This window comes from Parasteatoda tepidariorum, chromosome 7, assembly GCF_982258835.1.
Source record: "Parasteatoda tepidariorum strain Cologne lab strain chromosome 7, Ptep-v5.0, whole genome shotgun sequence".
Classification (NCBI taxonomy): Eukaryota; Metazoa; Arthropoda; class Arachnida; order Araneae; family Theridiidae; genus Parasteatoda; species Parasteatoda tepidariorum.
Genome location: NC_141761.1, coordinates 107,202,347 through 107,223,541, shown reverse-complemented (window position 1 = coordinate 107,223,541; position 21,195 = coordinate 107,202,347). Strand labels below are relative to the sequence as shown.

Genomic DNA, 21,195 nt, shown 5'->3' with positions numbered 1-21,195 from the left:
TTTCCCTAAGCAGAATCTTAAAATTAGAGGTATGAATTATTTTTCTTTTTGGCATTTGATATTAACTAATAATTTGAAAACATATTGACATTTGATGTTAACTATATTAACATATAGTTAATATCAAATGTTAATATCATATATTTGATATTAACACATTAGCACTTGATATTAACTATAATTTGAAAAACTAGTATTAAATGTTCATAAATTTTGTGTCCCGCAGTGGACTTATCGTAAAGACACGGTTTTCAGTAGATCACCGAAGTCAAGCATCACTGACTGCGGTCAGTAAACGTCACAGCCCGTTTTAAAGGGAGGACCCAATCATACTCCCCAGATCGTAATCGTCAGAATCATCCACAGATCGTAATTTTGACTAGGGCTTGATATAGAAATGCGGGGGTCAGGCACAGAACTGTGGGCGGCCCATGTTCATACTTTAAAAAAAGAATGACTTGTTGTTTATTTATGAAATGCCTTTAAATTATTTATAACATACGTAAATTACGATATTTTAGTAGATTTGAGCTTATATTCATTAAAAGTTTTGATAATTCATTATTTTAATTGGACAATTCTTAAGGAAAAGGTAAATATATATATATATATATATATATATATATATATATATATATATGCATCAATAAAGGGGCCCTAAGTCATGTTTAAACTTGACATAGAAAAAAAAAAAACAATTTTAAACTTGTTTCTGATTATAAAAGGAGCGTCATTTCTTTAAAATACTCATAGATTTCAAGAAAGAAGAACTCATTATTTTTAAGAAGCAATATTTAGCCCAGACAATGCTACGTTATGAGCATATATAAAAAAATAAAGGAGGCCGTTTTGTGAATTTTTTATAATTTTTGGCATTGAGATTTATATTTGAAACTTGTTTCAGATTATAAAGTAAGCTTCAAATCTTTCAAAAATACCCATAGATGCGAAAAAATAAATATCCAAAGTTTTAAACAAGCATATGTTTAGTCAAAGTTACATGAGATGTTACATGAAGTACATTTAGTTACATGAAGATCATTAATATCGTGAACATAATTAAAGATATATTGCGAATTTTTTCATAATATTTTGCGGAAATGAGGAGATTATTTAAAGGGGATTTCACGAAAAATAGTCCTGAGAATATTAAAAATTTTCGTAAAATTAAAAATAAAATTTTAGAGTCTAGAAAATGTACATTTTTCAATAGTTATGCTTTTTAAAATTATGAGAAATGTTTCGTTCAATTCTAGCAAAAGGTGCAACACACTGAACTTTAACACTGGTTCTCTATAATGTTACGTTATATTCCAATGGAGTTTTGAAAATAATGAATAGCAATAAAGTAGTTTTTAATATTATATATAACTATTTCATCCATTTAGCTTTGTTTTATATATATTTTTAATTTGGCCTACATTTTTGTAATGAATTATGGTTGAATTATGAGTAAAGTATGAATAAAGTTTTAATGAGAGCTAATTTCTCAGTAACTCATTTAACATAATTTTAAAATTTTTTCCGTAAAAACTTTAGTAAAATTGAAAATTTTACATTTTTGTTTTGTTTTATAATTTGGGAAGGCAAGATATTCAACGGAAATAATTTTCGAATTAAAATTATCAATAACGCAAAAATTAATTTTATTCAAGTTTTAGAATGTTACATGTTGGGTGTGTAAAAAGTACTTTTACGTTTTATATAATAACTTTTTCCCCAAATGAAGAATTGAAATTATGCCAGGACATTTTTTATAACCACCGCACAACGTTAATGCCAAAATCACAATTAAAGAATTTTATGATTGCTTTTTGTAAAATCAGGCCGGTATAAGCATTAATAAAAAAGCAGTATAATAAGAAGATAATTTTGGAACTTCTCGGAGTAAATCGTTTTCCCCAACTTTTATATGTTATTTTTCTATCTTTAAGTGGAATTTTTATCTGGAATTGCTAAATAATTCAATTTGAATAAGTCTAAGAAAGTATCAGAAACTTGTTCCAGTTTACGAAGTGAGCATCAATGTTTTCAAAAATACCCAATCCTCCAATTCCAATACCAATGTGTCAAGAAATATGTAATCAAAAGTTTTAAGACGGATTTGTTTATTCCAAACAATGACGTATTAAGAGCATATGTATAATTTACGATTTTTAAAAAAATTTTTTTGCAATAAAGAATTTATCAATTGATTAAGATTAAAAAAAATGAGCTGAAATTCTTTCAAAAATACCGGAAAAGTAAAATAATATGCATACGTAGCATGACTTTTACTCAGCGTGAATTGGACTAAACAAATTCTTCTTAAAAATTCTGGGTACTTATTTCTTCACAACAATGGGTACATATTTGAAAAATTTGACGCCTACTTTGCAAACTGAAATAAATTTCAAATGAATTTCTCATTTTCAAAAATTTTTAAACAAATTCTTAAAATGTCCTCCAATACGTTAACTATAAATATGCTCTTAACGTAGTATTGTTTGGAGTAAACAATTTAATCTTAAAAATTTTGATTACTTATTTCTGGACACATATGGGTAATTTTGAAAGAATTGACGCTTATTTTGTAATCTGAAAAAAAAGTTTCAAATGATTTTCTCGCTGCAAAATTTTTTAAAATATTCGCAAAATAAACTCCATTATGTTAACCTATATAATGCTCTTTACATAACATGGTTTGGACTGAACAAATGCTTCTTAAAAATTTTGGGTATTTATTTCTTCCATCTATGTACATTTTAGAAAAAAGTGACGATCACTTTGAAATCTGAACTAAGTTTCAAATGCAAAAAATTATAAAAATTTACCGAGTTTTTTCTATTACGTTAACCATATATGCTCTTAACGTGGCATGGTCAAGATAGTGTCTAAGGTTTAAAAAATTCACATATTTGTGAAGAAATAAATACACAAAATTTTTAAAAAGCATTTGTTTAGTCCAAACCATGTTATGTAAAGAGCGTATATATAGTTAACATAATGGAGTTTATTTTGCGAATATTTTAGAATTTTTAATTAAATGAAGTTAAATTATTAGAGAGTTATTTCATCTATAATGCAAACAATTCTTTTTTATATTAGCGAATATGAATTCGAATAAAGATTACATATATATTTAGTATCAAATTTAATCTGCCTGAATAGGACAAAACTAGGAAAATTTGCCAATAGCTATTTGCAGCATTTTCAACGGTGACCGCTTTTTTAAAAAGTTTAAACTGTTAGAAAAACTGTCTACAAATTGTTTATGTAATGCTTTTGTAATTTAAGATTTCTCAAAATATGGTAAAACATAAAAAGATTCATTTGTAAAATGAAGAAACGTTTTAAGAAACAAACCTGAAATTAAAATTTCAGAATATTATACAATATTCATAATTACATTTTTATTAAAAAAAAATAATAATGCACATTTGATGGACAAAAAATAAGGTGATCAGTTGAAGACTGGCAGATAATTCACCATTTGTTATATTTTGTTGCCCTGTTGGACCGTTTATTTTGTCATACATTTACATGAATACATAAATGAATAAAAAATATAATAATGAATAAATTTAATGCTAGTTTCCTTCTTTGGCAATAAAATATTTTTATGAGAGTAAATTATTTTTTCAACTATATATAAAAATCTAATGGCGATTTCGCAGTTCTCCATTGTTGTAGGTGCATTTTTATTGGCCGGAAAATCACGTGGTAAGATCCAGTTTTCCTACATTCATTTCAATATTGGTTTGGTTGTCATCAGCATAAAATTGCTATAATTCATAAAGGTATCGTTTTCCTATTAATATTTCTGTATCCTTAATTGGGTATACTATAGCATACGTCACAGATCGTGTTATTCCTACTAAATTTAACTAGTAAACAGCATTTTCTGCGAACCTGATTTCTAGCAACAAGTAAAAGCATCAAACGAAGTGTCTTGTTTATAAGTCGCTACTCAGGTTGGAATTGTATTAGTCTAGTTCCTTTGGAAATAATTTATATTGTTGTTTTACCGAAGTTTATGAATTTAGTAAACATATTTAAAACTCAGTTTATTAATTAAACTAAAAGGTAAATGTTATTCCTAGTAAGTGGAAGTAGTTGGGCTTTTTTCATATTATACCCAATTTAGAGGTATTTACCTGTATTCTTATACTACATTTTTAATTTTGTTTGTTTTCTAAATTAAGAGTTTAAGAGAAAAGTTATTATTATTATTATTATTATTAGAATAACGTAATTCTACGTTACATTTTAAGATAAAGTTATTCAAATGTGTGTCCAATCTTATTGACTATTTTAAAATTATTGTATTTTGGTGCAAATTACATTAATGAACTATTATGAATTACGATTAAAGAGATTCGTTAAATGATTTAGAATTTAACTTTTAGCTTCACGCACGAAGTGAGGGGTGCGAACATTGTATTTTAAAAAGTATCCGTCCTTTTGGTAAGCAAACATATTAAATTACAGTTGTGAACTCACTAAATTTGTTACAACGATATACTTTTAATTATAAATGATATTTCAAAAAAATGATTTGTGTCCATTAATAGAATATTTGGACGTGGGATGTGGTGGCACAAGTGTTCTTTTTAGTACATATATGTTTAATTGAATAATTTCAACTGTTTTGCGCCAAGAAACAATAATTACTGCGAAGCAATAATCTGGGTTGGCGTGCGAACAGGGGGCTTAGCCCCCTAGTATTAAAAAAATGTTATGAAAGCATAAATAAAAGGATGCAAATAATAACTATCGAATTTAATAAACATCGATACATTGATAAAGAAAACTAGGTGTTTAATAAATTTAATTTTAATGGAATTAAAATTTCATTAATTAATATTTTTTTCATCAAAGAGAATACGTTCTAAAATAAATACAAACAAGTTTAACACCAGATTTAATTTGATTTTCTCTCGATATATATATTTCGCAGATAAAAAAAAACCTTACCTTTAAAACATCAATAATGCAATAGATATTCTTACAAAGTATTTATCGGCGTTTGTGTAAAGATGCTGACCAAAATCACATGGAACACAAAACTCGACGCGTCGAACTAAGTCGAGATTCTTCATCGTCATGACGAAATGGGCGCGAAATATATTTCGAGAAGGGATTGCCATGGAAACCGTTTTGTTTTGGAAAAAAGGGGGTGATGCCTTTTTCTTTCAGCTGACGCGATTTCTTAGATTGGTTAAAAGGGATTTCCTTCGTTCATTTGTAGCACTTCTTCATTTAAAGAAGTGGTACAAATTGGAGCACTTATTTTCTATAAGGCAAATAAGGTATCCAAAATCAAGGTTCCAACACCATCAATCTTTAGGGCCGGGCTACTTTTCTGATTCAATTTTATAGAAAATTTATTTATTTATTTATTTTGCTTACGTATGTATGTTACCGCTTAAACTTGGAAAATCCGTGAGATAAACTTTTCATTTCCATTAATATTTTAAAATGTTTCTTACTTTATATAAAAATATAATGATGGTGTCGCAGTTTTCCATTGTTGTGAATACATTTTTATTGGCTGGAAAAATCACATGGTAGGATCTAGTTTTCCCACATTAATTTTCATCTTATTTTGGTTGTCATCAGCATAAAAATTGATATAAGTCATAAAATTATTGTTTTCCTATAAATATTTTTGTTTCTCTAATTTGAAGGTTAAGATTACCTGTACTGTATTACCTGTATTGAAACGCAGAGCTATAAGCGATAAGCAGAGAGCTCGCCGCACTTAACTATACTCAATACTCAATACCTGTACTGTTATTACTACGTTTTTGATTTCTAAATTAAGAGTTTTGGATTATTGCTTTTATTATTATTATTATTATTATTAGAATATTGTAATTCTACGTTACATTTTAAGATAAAGTTGTATCTGTGTCTGATCTTATAAACCGTTATACAATTATTATTTTTTGGTGCAAATTACATTGATATACTAATATGAATAACGGTTAAGGAGGTTCGTTAAATGATTTGGAACTTAACTTTCAGCTTCATGCACTAAATGAGGAATGCAGAAATTGTATATTTAAGATACATCCGTCCGTTTGGTAAGCAAAAATACTAAATTATAGTTGTGAACTCACCAAATTTGTTATAACACTATACTTTAAACTTTAAATGCTATTTCAAAAAAAATGATTACTTCGAAAAACTATTTATGTTCACTAATAGATCTTAATAGGGAAACATTTGGAAGTGGTTCTTTTTAATATATGCTTAGTTGAATAATTGCAACTGTTTTGTGCCAAGAAACAACAATTATTGCGAAGCAATCATCGGGGTTGGTGAGCGTCAGCAAACAGGGGGCGCAACCCCCTTAGTATGCATAGAAAAGTGGAGTTCAGGTAGACCTTGAGTAAACCACGAAAATCTGAAACAAATGTTTTCAAAATGCAAACAAATGCTGAGGGCAGAGAGGTGAAATAATCCTCCTATAATTTGTTTGCATTTTGAAAACATTTGTTTCAGATTTTCGTGGTTTACTCTTAGTCTACCCGAACTCAGTTTTTCTATACTTTAAAATACCAATAAGAGTGAAAGAGAATTTGTCATGAAAGATTTCACACACTCTATAGCGTCCCATTAAAGAGTGGAATTGGGATTTCTTCGCCTTTTACCTAGGTAATGTAGTACAGCTTAAAACAAAAATAAAACCAACCAAAATAACTTTTGATCTAATGATCGGAATTTAACGTTCTATTACTCAATTTTAATGGCTCAAGGGGGTGATTTCAAATATGCTAATTAATTAATGCAGACGTTAATTTAAGTTGCAAAATCATACACAAAAACGCACTCTCTCTCTGTATGAACATACCGTTTTTTCGATGGAATCGGATTTGAGTCTCAAAATATAGGGGGTAGCCGCAATCTGGGAAATAAGGTCCCCATAGTTTGAACAGGAGTGCGATCCAAAGTTTGGATCCTTTAATGTTAATTTTAGTCTTTGCGTATTTCGCAATGTCTCGAGAACTTGTTTCTTAGGTGAATTGAAAAACTTTTGCACACAGTTGTAAAATTCGTTTATCCAAAAATAATTTCATGCAAAAAAAATTAGTAAATCTGTTAATTTATTATATTTTATTATTTTATTTAATAATAGGCAAAAAAAGTTTGAATTATAAGGTATAAAATGCTTACGTCATTTAAAAATATTTAAAAATATTTTTGATGGCAAAATTTGAGCGAAATCGGTTGATCAGTTCTGAGCAATAGAATTTAAAAAAAAAGTTGTATATTTAAATATTAAATCGAATGTTATTCAGAATAGTCCGCTACTTTTTGGCACACTGTACATTCCAGATCGTTAAAGCTTCGTTTTCCTAATTAAATTTTTCTTCTCTTTTATTTTGTTTCAACCGCGCGTATTTATTTCTCCAGCAAAGATCTCCTTTTCCCTTTAAACGAGTGTCTAGTAAATAATTTGCAGATTAATGATCTGCACATTAATAGGCAATGTGTGAATTACCTGGGTAATTTGAAAATTTTCTAGGTAATATGAGAAAAATAAGCTACTTTTGCCGTTCCAACGGATCAATATTAGTTAATCTGCACAATCTGTTGAATAACGAATTTTTTCACTTTTGCAGTATCGTGTATATGAAACAGGCAGGATTAGCGTATATGCATGACTGGATTTCAAATATTTTCTAAATTATTTGAGGTAAATGAAATTAAGAACGAAATTGGGAGGAAAAATATACCAATTTTTTTCGTTACAAATGTTTAATATGTGCGAACTTTTTGTTACACAATAAAGCATCTTATCTGTAATAAAATTCGTTTGTTTCATATGCTGTTTTTCTTTTTTTTTGAAATTAGAGTTTTAATTGGCGATCGCAACGCTCGTATACGCCATCTGGGGAGAAGGCCAATACCATGCCTTTGGCCCTTCTCCCTTCCCTCTCTACCTCTTTTCAGTTGTATAGGAATATACTACGATATTTCTACTTTTCTTAATATTTTTCGTTTTTAATTAATGATGATATTTTTTAAAATTTCCATGACGCTTTCTTTTAGAGCTTTTTTTAATGTAGTTTTCAGTTCCATATAGTTTCCCAACTTAAAAGATTTTAATCTAGATGAAAATCACGACAGAAACTAAGATACGTCCTTCTTCTATGACTCTCCACATGCTAATGGTGAAAGCATGTGAAGTGTTGCCATAGGTAGAGAGTTCTGCTGCTCTACGCCACCTGTAGCCCATTTAGATCGCCAGTAGTGAGTTTACATCAGCATGGTCGTTTGCTAACTAACCAATCTCCTAACTGGGATTGTGGGGTTCATCTTGGATGCTCACCAGAGGGCTTTGCCTATTATTTAGTCAAGGCTCTCGTCCCGTCGGAGGCTTTGGGTCTTTTTAGTTCTCGTTCTAAGAAAGACTAGATGAAGTACCAGGAAAACGGAAAAGAGGCTCTCGATTTAGAACGGTTTAAAGTAGATTATACTCAGTGAGGGTGGTCTGGTCACGAGTACATGGATAAGGGAATGGATGTGGTTACTAATTTAATGGAGTTACCTCTAAAATAATTTATGTTCTGGCCAAATGCGTTTCTTTTATAGTCGGCAATAAATGTTGATGGTTTGTTTTATAGAGTTTGTTTTATTTTGGCCATACCATCAAATTTAAGAAGAAAAAAAATGCTATCTTAATTGAAATTTAATAGTTACTTTGATGATAAGTCATAATCCACAATACGCAGTGTTTTTGTTATCCATGGCTCCTCATCAATGCTATGAAAAGAAATCACAAGGTGTAAGGTTCGGATATCATGGTGGTCACATGATGAAACAGTTGATGCGCTCTTTCAAGAGACTATTTTATAAACTACCAATGTTGAAAGGACTTAAAGAAAAAATCAGTGCACCGTCTATTTTCTAAATTGAAAATATCCCATTTTGTTATGGAAAATATTCGTTTTATAGGGAGAAGTAATTAATGCAAGTATTACTATTTTTTCTCATGTACATGTGTAATTTTTTCTATAATTTCTCGCTTTGTATAATTTTATTGGAGATATATTTTTTTATGCGACGTATTTGTTACGAGTGCAAATTATTTTTTTTAAGTAGTACATTTTAAACTAAAGTGCAGACAATTTTATCAAAGTGCAAAAATCCATCACAAACCAATGCTTGCTTACCTTATTCTTCGTTTCTGAATGATATTTTTCTGGGAATGTTCACTTCATTGGAACGCACACATTTAAAACAGAACATTTTTTTTATCCAAAAATAACCCTGCAAAACAAAATAGAAATTATTGAGAATGTCTTAATGAGAAATTAGCTAGCAATATTGTAAAGGGGTGGATCCTAGAATAGGCTACCCCATGGCGATTTTTTTAAATCTCACCAAGCCAGTTTTAGAATTCTTGCCAAACTAGGTTTCCGGAAGGTATTTTGGGGAGAATATTTTGAACGTCTGATCACACCACCAAAATTCTTAAATCTGATTGGTTATTTGATATGAAAAACTACGCGAAAGTTGGATTTCGTTAGAAAATGAGATAAACTAGTTTATTTTTTCACCATTTATGCTTCTGATCTCTTGCTGTTAGAATCATCGCTATTATTTAATTTTTTAACCGTTATTTCATTTATTACATGTTTTAATTTTGCTGTACAGGTTAAAAATGGAGAATGAATGGATAATTTAAATTGTTTTTTTTTTCATTATTATCTAAAAGCAACGTTGATCCCAGTAATAATCGCCAACTTGGCGAGATTTCAAAAAGTCGCCAAGAGGTAGGCTATTCTAGGATTTTACCATTGTAAATAAATACTTTTTAACACAGTTCATGCAAGCATACAAGAGGCGTTCTGAAGTAAGTAAGAATGGAAAGTATAATGATATATGCATAATCAGTACTGCAAATATAGAATATACGAGTACAGAAGTTTTGAAGTATTTGCTTTCTACAAGGAAGCGATATTAAAAACAATAATTTGCTTCGAAGTACGAACATATAGCTTCACACAGTTGCCATTAATACTGATGCATTTATTGTACCATAAGATTAATAGTGATCGATCTACCCACGGAGGAGTTTTCGAATAAGGGTTCGACCTGTCACCACGTGAGAATCAAACATTTTTACTGTGCAACTGTTCTATTGTGTAGACACACAGTAGAACGGTTACACAGTAAAGTACCCATTGCACAGTAAAACCACAGTGAAGTAAAATTAAACTAACAAAGATTGATACACAATAGAAAATATCACAATATCGATGACGTGTAAATTTAAAACTATAAATCAAGTATTGCAAATCATGTAGGAAAGTAAAATATGCGAAGTGAATAAATGAATGCAAAACGTGACAATACAGGAACAGATAGCATCCCCAATGAGATTATAGAATTTAAAATCAATCATAATAATTCCAAAAGGGATTTATAGTTAAAATCAATATAAAGTTTCGGGGCAAGACATCAGAGTGTATGGCTATCACAAAATAGGTCACCAATGACCAAAGCTTCTCCATGAAAGGGAAAGCACCCGGAATAGCAACCAGTCCAAGGGTCCGGCTTAAAGTAAAAGATCGAAGGAATCTTGAAGACAGTTAGAGTTCTCTTAAAAACAAGTCAAAAGTACTTAAAACAACAAAAAGAGTAAAATTAACCAAAAATAAAAGTGTCAAAAATACAGTAAAAAAGTATAAAGAGTAAGATTAGGTTAAACATCAAATCCATTTATTGTACCGTAAAATAAAATTCACGAAACTAACTAGGTAAATGAATGGTTGACCATGTAAAGTTAAGCACAGATGGCGCTAGGGGTTAAAATTTGTCTTAAAACTTCCGGGTTACTGCTTCTGATTGATCATTTCGCCAAAGCTTGAAAAAGCTCGCCATAAAATATTATTATACTTGTAGTGTCTTCAAGCCAACGCATTCTTTCAATTTAACTTTCAACGAAACAAACAGCAAATGAATTCGGAATGAATTCAGAATTCCACAAGCTTGCTACCCAAAAAATAACAAACATCGCTATTTTACACAAATGTAGCCAAATAATGGATAACACTCATATCATGGCAAACCTTACACTTTATTTATGCTGTGATATTAGATTTGTTACAAATTTGTTTGAGGCTCATGACCTGTTAGAATTTATAAATTATGTAAAACTTTTATGAATGATTAAATTATGCGTCAATTTAAACACAAATCACAACAATAAAACTTCCTAGAATAGTAAGCCTGTTCACGCATCGCCTCGTAAGCATTACATAAGCGGAGGGATACACCGGAAGTTTTCTAAATTTCTTCCTGTTTTAGGAAGCTTTTTATTGTTTACATTCCGTCAACCATTCATAGATCCCTAAAAAGTTTGCGAGTTATGCGTTCACAAACATACTAAAAACAAAGATTAAGCGAAAAAACGAATAGGAGAGATGCGTAAACTACAGCTCTCATTTACTCAAATTCGCTTAGTGTTGCTTAGTCGGTTCTTCCACTAAGCTTTTCAAATAGGGTTTGCGTGCCCACAGTAAATTTCTGCTCACGATTATTTAGACGTTGGGATTTATTTACATTGTTTCAGAAGATCACGTGTTCTCTCATAAAGAAATATTTTTAAGAAGAAAAATTTTTGTAAAAAAATTTTCTGGGTGGTATTTGGTACGTTAAACTTACGAAAATTTTTAAAAAAGTATTAATAGGGGATAAGCCCTGTGTTTGCTCACGAAAACAACTCCGATGATTGCTTCGCAATAATTGCTATTTCTTGGCATGAAACAGTTAAAATTATTTAACTGAAAATGAATGTACTAAAACGAACTCTTGTTTCACCACATCCCACGCTAAAATATTACCCTTATGATACTATTAAGATCTATTAGTGAATATAAATGATTTTTCTAAGTAATCGTTCTTTGAAATAACATTTAAAATTAAAGGTATATTGTTATAACAAATTTGGTCAGTTCACAACTGTAATTTAGTATTCCTTATCAAACAGATGATACATCTTAAATATACGATTTCTGCATTCCTCACTTTGTGCATGAAGCTGAAAATTAAGTTCCAAATCATTTAACGAACCTCATTAACCGTAATTCATAATAGTATGTTAGTGTAATTTGCACCAAAAAATAATTGTGTAACTGTTTATAAGATCAGACACAGATATAAATAACTTTATCTTAAAATGTAACGTAGAATTACAATGTTCTAATAATAATAAAAGCAATCCTCCCAAATTCTTAATTTAGAAATCAAACATAATAAAAAAAGTAGTAAAAACAGTTCAGGTAATTTTAACTTTTAAATTAGGGAAACAAAAATATTTATGGGAAAACAATATCTTTATGTCTTATACCAATTTTATGCTGATGACAACCAAAGCAAGATGAAAATTAATGAGGGAAAACTAGATCCTATCATGTGATTTTCCAGCCAGTAAAATCTATTGACAACAATGGAAAACAGCTACACCATTATCAGATTCGTATATATCTCTTAAAATATTATATAGAGTGCTATAAACCTATCAATGTTCAAATCACAATATTTCAATAATTGTATTTGGTTATTAGAGGAGCAAGGAAATGGAACAGAAAGGAAAATCTTTCTGGAAACTTTTTGTTTCATTTGAAAAAGTTGAAATGGCAATGAGAAATTTCTACCTATAAAAACTATCAAAATTTATGTAAAATTTTGAGAATTTTTTAACCAGTTACAATATTTCTAATACTTCATTAAATTTGAATTTTCACATCAATTTGAATTTTCGACCCACCCTGGTACTACCTTTCAATTACAACGATTTTTTTTTGGAATTTAACAAAATAATTTTTTTTTCTAGTGGTAGCAGAAGCAATGTATTAAACTTTAATAAATTACAATTAATAGAATTTTTTCCACCACTACCCATAAATAACTTCAAACAAACATAAAGGTTAGATTGTCATGTTTTTGAAGTTCTGTTAGAGGTTTATGACGTAACTAACACTACGATTATTAAGCATAAATTCACTAGTGTATAAGAAATGCAAACTCGAATCAGTCTGTGTGTACCTTTTGATAGACGAAAGTTGACCTTGTTGGTAACACATTTCCCACACTAGTGACCTGATGAACTCGCTTATATCGAAAGTAGCGCCGACTTCAATGGATGACTCACGTTGAACAGTTCACTTGCTATTTGTGACTGCGCCATTGTCTTCCTCGCACTGTTACTTCTCAGTCTCATTTACACATAACGGTATCCAGCACATACTCTACTGCTAATAACAGCTCATGAGAGACCACCTTTACAACAGTGAACTTGATACAGCTCTCACGACAAACACTTAAAACTCGGTGAACTTAATACAGCTCTTACCACATGCGTTCGAAATCCGGTGAACTCAATACGGCTCTCCCACTCTTTCGCAAATACGGCAAACTAGTGCTATCTGCTCATCGAATTCTATTCCTGATGAAATTTTGGTGGAGTAGCATTGCGGCGTAACTACCACTACGATTATCAAATATCAATTCACTAGAATATAAGACATGCTAACTCGTATTGGATACCTATTGATAGATGAAAGTTGATATGGTCGGTAACACTTTCTCTACAGGTTTAATAAAATTTCTATTGTTATAAATATTTCTGCTTTAGAGGGCTACCACTAATAGATAGATTTGGTATTGCGCGTAGCAACCACTATGATTATTAAGCATCAATTCACTAGTATATAAGACATGCGAACTCGTATTGGGTACCTATTGATAGATGAAAGTTAATATTGTCGGTAACACTCGCACCACAGGTTTAATAAAATTTCTATTTGATATGAATATTTCTATTTTAGAGGGCTACCACTTATAAATAGATTTGGTTCTAGATAGAATTTAAATAGAGGGGAAACAAAGATAAGAATAGAAACACGTTTCTTCAATAAACATAAAATCAAGTTACATTAAGAAATATAAAAATCGATTTGAAAAAGATAGATTGAAGAGCTTTCTTTTGTCACTAAATTTAGCAGCAAATGACAGTTAACATTATTGATATTTGGGACAGGTGCATCAATTCTATTTAATAGTTAAACACAGGGTATATTTTAAAATAACCTTGCAAACGTTTGACCCCTTCACTACCAACTGTGCGGAAAAGTGAATTGAAATTTTGCATTATAAGGTAGCAGTTTCCAATGTTTTCTAAATGATCAACCTTCTTTTGGCAAAGGTAATTACGAACGTTATTACCTACTAAAGACTATTTTTAAATATTTAATTGGAGGTATGGAGATTTTTCACATGAACTTTAAAAATATGTCAATAATTTTGAAAGAGGACATTTTCGTGTTGCAATGTAAAGAATAAAAATGTTTATGTTCAAAGGAGTGAACAAAATTTTGTGACCAAGTGTTGTCTATTTTTGAATAGTTTATATTGTCATGGAGGTTAAATTATTTTAGAGCAAGTAAACATAAATTTTGATACGATCAATCCACAAAAGGTGACAATGTTAGCAATTGTTGTAACACACAAAAAAATTGTACATTCGTGGAACTAAAAAACAAAATTATGAAGATGCGGGTAATTTTAAGAGGACGCTATTGCGACAAGCAAAAAAAATTTCATGACCGATTTTATTTCACCTTCAATGGTCAGTTAAAATGTTTATATATATATATATATATATATATATATATATATATATATATATTAGTCAAACCCCGCTATAGTGAACTTTCAAGGGACCGAAATTTCGGGTCAGTATAACCGGGACTTCACTATATCCGTTCCGCAAACAATTTTAACTAATGATTCCTAGTTCACCCCTTTTATAACACATTATTTAAATAAATGACCAATAAAATGAAATTGAAATAAATGACTGAAAAATAATACGTAGTAGCAAAAATGTGTTGACTTTCAATTTTTATTACTTTTCGTCTTGCGTACAAAAAATTAGTAATCTTTAGCTGATGAGCAATCCTCAGCATCAGATATGGAAGCACTTCCGACTCTCCGATGATTTTTCCTGAATTTATGTTATTTCACCTTTTAAACCCCATCCATTCGAGCACATAAAAGTAGTCTCACCAAATCGCTTAGCAAATTCATCGGCTTTCACTTGAATCATTTGTACAGATACAGGAAGATTGGGGCTTCTTAGAATGCTGAACCAATTCAATAATGCTATTCAATAAAGAAGCAAACAAGAAAAAATGCATATTGCTACATTCAATGCTTTTGATGGTTTAAAAAATAGGTATATGTATTTATTCTAATGTAGAAGTTTCAAAATTATTTCGAATATGTGTTATAAATGAAGACAATAAATCAGTCAATGACTGAAAACGTTCATAATATGTAACATCCTCTTTTTTTTTGTTCACTATATCCGCAAAAATAACATTATAAGTGGGTAGCAAGGCACGGGAGAGAACATTTCGTTCACTATATCCGGGAGTCCACTATAAACAATGTTCACTATAGCGGGGTTTGACTGCATATATATATATATATATATATATATATATATATATATATATATATATATATATATATGTAACATAAAAAGCTTCAATTAATCTTTTTATGTTATCCTAATTATTATTCTAATCGAAATACTTTCTCACACTTTTAAAAGCCACATCCTGTTCTTAAATCTATTTTTGGTTCAAGTATGCATTTAATTAAAAGCAGGACATATTTCCCTTTGCTCTGTGTGGGAAACATTCGATCTATTTCATTAACCAATAGCAACTACTAAGATTTCCCTCTTTCCCTAAATTAAGACATTTTACGGATTTTCTTTGCAAGATTTTCCCTAACATATAACCAAGGAGCACAACTTTTCGTGTACACTTTTACTCACTCTCATGACTGCTGAATAATTGCAATAAAAATACCAATAAAGAAAAAGTGTAAATAAATATAGAAAGTAGATAGAAGAATAAGAGAGAAAAAGAAAAGAAAAAATGTTACAGAAGGCAAATTTTGGACATAAAGAAAAAAAAAAAGATTTTTTTTCGGATATTTTGCTATTAAAGTGATAAATATGTAAAGTAAATAATAAATAAAGTGAAATAAAGACAATATTGAAATCTTGGACTTCAGAAAAACAACCACTGTGTCATTTTTTTTTCTTCAGACAAGGTAAACAATACTCAAATCTAATTTCAGATTAAATTTTTCCTGTAAAACTGCTTTTTGTATTTTGTGTTTTACATTTTAAATTACACATATCTAACAAATGTTTATAAATTTTTGTCATCATGATTTAAGAGTTAACTTAAATAGTGTTTTTATGAGGAATACTTCTTGCAGAATAACTGTAATGTGATCTTTACACAAAATACTTTTGAAACTGAAAAAATTGTTAAGTAAAAAAAACTGTTGAAAATGAAAATCTTAAAATTGCTGAAGATGCTACTACAGATTTTTGTTTGAGTTAAAATTTTTACCATGAGTACAAATGTGTATTTTTGATAATTCATATATTACTTTTATATATTGTCAACATTACAAATTTGGTTATTTTAATTGTGCTTCTACCAAAGGGAAGATTTTGCAAATGGATAATTTTTAAAATTTTTGGATTGTAACTAAACATTTTTGGCGAGGGGGGATGTAACATAAAAAGCTTCAATTAATCTTTTTATGTTATCCTAATTATTATTCTAATCGAAATACTTTCTCACACTTTTAAAAGTCACATCCTGTTCTTAAATCTATTTTTGGTTCAAGTATGCATTTAATTCAAAGCAGGACATATTTCCCTTTGCTCTGTGTGGGAAACATTCGATCTATTTCATTAACCAACAGCAACTACTAAGATTTCCCTTTTTCCCTAAATTAAGACATTTTACGGATTTTACTTTGCAAGATATTCCCTAACATATAACCAAGGAGCACAACTTTTCGTGTACACTTTTACTCACTCTCATGACTGCTGTTGTCTAATAATTAATAAATAAATTTTGTACCCTCCTTCCCGACCTATGACCTGTTTTAATCCTTCCACTCGGCAACGACGTTATATATATATATATATATATATATATATATATATATATATATATATATATATATATATATATATATATATATATATATATATATATATATATATATATATATATATATATATATTGTATATATATATATATATATATATATATTGTATATATATAATCGATTTCATGTAAACCAAGAAGTTTCAAATGTTGAAAATATTTCTTTTTTTCAGAATATCAAAAAGCAAACAAATTACCGCTAGATAATTTCCCCCCAACGTTTAGGGAAAAAAAATCCATATTTGAAACTTCATGGATTACCCTAAGTTTACCTTAACTTAGTTTCCTCCATAATTTAAATTATCAATGGAGGTGAAATTGAATTTGTGATGAAAATTTTCTCCAGCGGTCCCCGTAAGTAGACAGCAGTAGCATGCAGTAGTAGCTTGAAAATGTAATCATTGAAAAAGGTAAAAAAATCCTCGGTAATTTAAAAAAAAAATAACATTGAAAATATTTGTTTTTATAAAAATCTAAATCCATACTTTGAACTCATTTTATGGAAATGTAAGCGAAAATTTCGTAGTTGATACTCTATTATTTGTAACAAAGTATTATGTTTTGCTGAACGAAAAAGGATACTAAAATTTCATTAGTAAATTTGAAAATAGTTAATTCTTCAAAAAATATAAAGAGCCTGAGACAAATTTTTATCAACTATAAGAATTTAATTTCTTAATAGAAATCATAGTAAAAGGAAAGATTTAGATCCTAAGTGATAAAATAGATGCTCCTATTAACTAGAGGTCAGGACCCCCTTTGCTCTTATCTTTACACACTTCTGTTGAGGGCCGGCTATCACCTGGAGCGCCAGGTAAGGGGGACGCCGAATGAGATACAGGTTTAATGCTCCATAAATTTCTTATTCCTTTCCTTTTTTTAAAATATTGCTTGCTTTAAAAATACATTTATAAGTAATATTTTATAAATTATAGATTCGTATGTTAACTTTTTTATTCTGGTTAAATTTCTCTCGCTTGATACTCGTTTACGGCAGATTGCGACAAAAATTTTGTCATTTTCAAAATAATTTTTAACAAAATGACAACATATTAAATGACAAGTACAACAATAATGTATATCGAAAATTAAATCGCAAAAACAACTGGTTTTGGAAGATTCTATAAAACTGTTTGCGATTGCTAAAGCACGAAAAAAATAGATTTTAATTATTATGCTTATATATTTGTATGCCATAAGAGATTATGCTCATTTAAAATATTACTTAATTCTTTAAAATATTAATTAATTCTAAAATACTTGAGGTGATGCTCTCATTAATTAAATTAACTGTTTGTTTTTTTAGCGTTGAATGAATTAATTCTAATTTATCTTGTCCAAATGTTTCCCGAATCAACATTAAGGATTGATATAGATTTTATAAGTCTCTGATAGAACTATTGTAATTTAAAATAAAAAAAGCATTTCTCTACAGCTTTATTACTACACCAGCAAGACAATTCAACGATTTATTTTTTAAAGATTCCTTTTCCGATATTGAGTTAAGGGCGCCGTTTTCAGTAACGCCCGGGGCGCGACAACATCTTCTCCTGGCCTGGCATTGCCTCTGTTGTAAAGGGAAATCTCAATTAAAAACTGTGATGTATTTTCAAAATGGCGCCTGGAATACGAACTAAGACTAGCTTGAATAGTTTCTAGAAAAATTCCGCCTTATTTAATTCAAAACAGCTTACGACTTTTAAAGAACATTTTAAAAATCCATTAGTGAATAAAACGGTTTTTGGAAAATATTTATATTAGATCGAAATGAAGTGAAGAAATGAATAATTCATTAAGATTATCCGCAGACATTGGGGCATAGTTTTAAAACAACAAATAATTGACCTAGGTTTAAGATAACGAAAATAGGAAAGTGTCAAACGTCAGTGAGCGACACGCGACATTTAAAAATTTCGTTTTTCTTTCTTTCTTTTCTTATTTATTTAGTTTCTGCATTTAATTTGAAAACATTAAGCGATTTCATATCGTTAATATCGTCCCGATGCATTCTCGAGTCGAAGCTTTTCTGTAATAATCATGGAGATAAATTTCAGTTAAAAATTTACGCGCTAATAATATTAAAATGAAATATTTATTTAATGTCGTTCTAAGAATTGCAGACTTCCTCAAAAAAAAAGTAGGCTTCAAAAAAATAATACGGAGATAAACAACCGAAGCATCAGAAATAAAAAAATAACACGTATATAAAATTAATAATATACACGTTTATACGTATATAAAGTATACTTGACTGAATTACTACATACCTGTAAAAATTGTTTCGAAAATATGTATAAAATTAAAATTTGCAGTTTGAAGATTTATGGCGATTTCTATTAGCTTTTAATTGCAAAATTTTTAAAAATAATAATTTATCAATACCTGATCCGTAATACAAAAAAAACAAAAAAAAAACAATACTGGCTAGTTTGAAATTTTCTAATTATTTCACGGAATTAAGGAGACTTTTTTTTCAAGAAAATAACAAAAATCTGCAAGATAAAATTGGCTCAGTTAGTAAAATCATTAATATTTTTTAAAAAAAAACAATTAAATCAAAAAATAACTTTTCATGAAAATGTTAAATTATGAACACTTTCAAATATACTTCAGAATGTTTAAAATTGAATAAATTTATAATTGTAAAAATAATTTTGAAAAACTGTAAAACCTTTTTACAGTTATTCTGATTTCTAAATCATTTTATGAATCATTAAAACGTTATTCAAAATTTTCACTTCAAATTTGGTAAGACAATTTTTTTGTTGTTGTTTTTAAATACTTTAATTTTATTCAATGCTAGAATTTATAGGAAAGAACAAATTATTTCACTTTTCAGAATTTATATGAAGAATTTTTTAAAAGAAATACTGAAAATTGATAAGATAGATATTCGGCTTTGTTGGTAAAATCATCCATATTTAAAAAATAATTAATTTAAGGAAATTTTTATCAAAATGATAAATAGCGATCACTTTCAAATTTTACGTGAGTATTTTTTTTACACACTACACAGGTAACGTGTAAAAAATAACTTTTTCATTTAAGCAATTAGTTCAATAAAATGTATGCAACCAGACTTCAGCATCAGCTGACGATTTTCTTTTTACCTTTTCTTTGAAAGTGGTGGCAACCAGCGGAAATGAAGGGTGTCGAATAACTATTCATTATGCGCTGCCATCTTGGAATTAGATTACTGAAGAAAAAAAAATTATGTTTTGATGGATATTTTTTCTTATTTTTTTTCTGACGGGGAAAAAAATTGGCAGCCGATTTATAACCTATATTTAGAGTTGATGAAATTGCCATTAAATCATTAAACCCTCGTTTACTTTTTTTTAAACACGAAGGAAATTCTAAAGACGGTGAAATAAGGTTCAGCAGGATATTTTTCCTCAAGAAACACGCTACTGTCAATTTCATGGCATAGCATCACATGAGTCCACCTGATTACAAGATAATGAATGAGTTACGGGTTTACATAAGTACATATTATTTATAGTCAATAAATTAAGTGTTAAATATGGCAACGGACTTATGTACAAAAACGATAGAATAAAGAAAGAAAAGGAATTGATGGAAAATAATGGCATTATATTGTAAAAGTAATTCTTTTAATTTATGTTGAATCGTGCTAAAATATATTGGGCTGTTATTTAAAGAAACTATATAAAAAGTTGATAGATTATAGTGTGGGAATGAAATGCATAACAGCTAGCCTTATCTTTGCTCTCCTATAGTTTTTAAAAAATCAACAATGTCATGTGTTCTATGGTTCAATTTCCAGGTACACATACTGTATGATTTAAATTGTGTATAATATACAGCGCTGACGAAATAGTAAGTGAATAAAACTTCGCTTAGGTAGACAAAACATACCTTAAGCTCAAACGCCTGTTGATAATAACGCAGCGTTCTTTTTTTTGTCCTTGCGACATTATGTACAACTGAATTACAAAATTATAATACAAATCTTGCACACCTATTACTCTTTAGTTTATCAATAGCATCGGTCTGTAATAAGTAGCTTCAGATTTACTAAACTTACTACTTCAGTTTAAGTTAATTTTAGCAGTTTAGGTATTTATGGTTATGTTACTGTGAAGTGACTGAAATGGGTGGTTGTTGACTTCCACCGGTGAATGGTGAC

General features: G+C 29.2%; 2 protein-coding genes across 8 annotated transcripts in view; one reads left to right on the top strand and one right to left on the bottom strand.

Annotated features, from left to right (window-relative positions):
- Positions 1–21,195, bottom strand: part of Oamb (Octopamine receptor in mushroom bodies) — a 208,733-nt gene that overhangs the window by 8,692 nt on the left and 178,846 nt on the right. For 5 of the 6 annotated variants that reach the window (XM_071183016.2, XM_087168452.1, XM_016072652.4 and 2 more), the window contains one exon: positions 9,165–9,261. The gene's annotated coding sequence lies outside the window, so the exon portion shown is untranslated. Of the gene's footprint in view, positions 1–4,956; positions 5,080–9,164; positions 9,262–21,195 lie in introns of those variants that run through there. The other variant, XM_016072653.4, reaches the window with a different exon arrangement.
- LOC107455177 (uncharacterized) overlaps positions 1–21,195 on the top strand; it is a 96,572-nt gene that overhangs the window by 27,622 nt on the left and 47,755 nt on the right. The gene's annotated exons all lie outside the window — the stretch shown is intronic.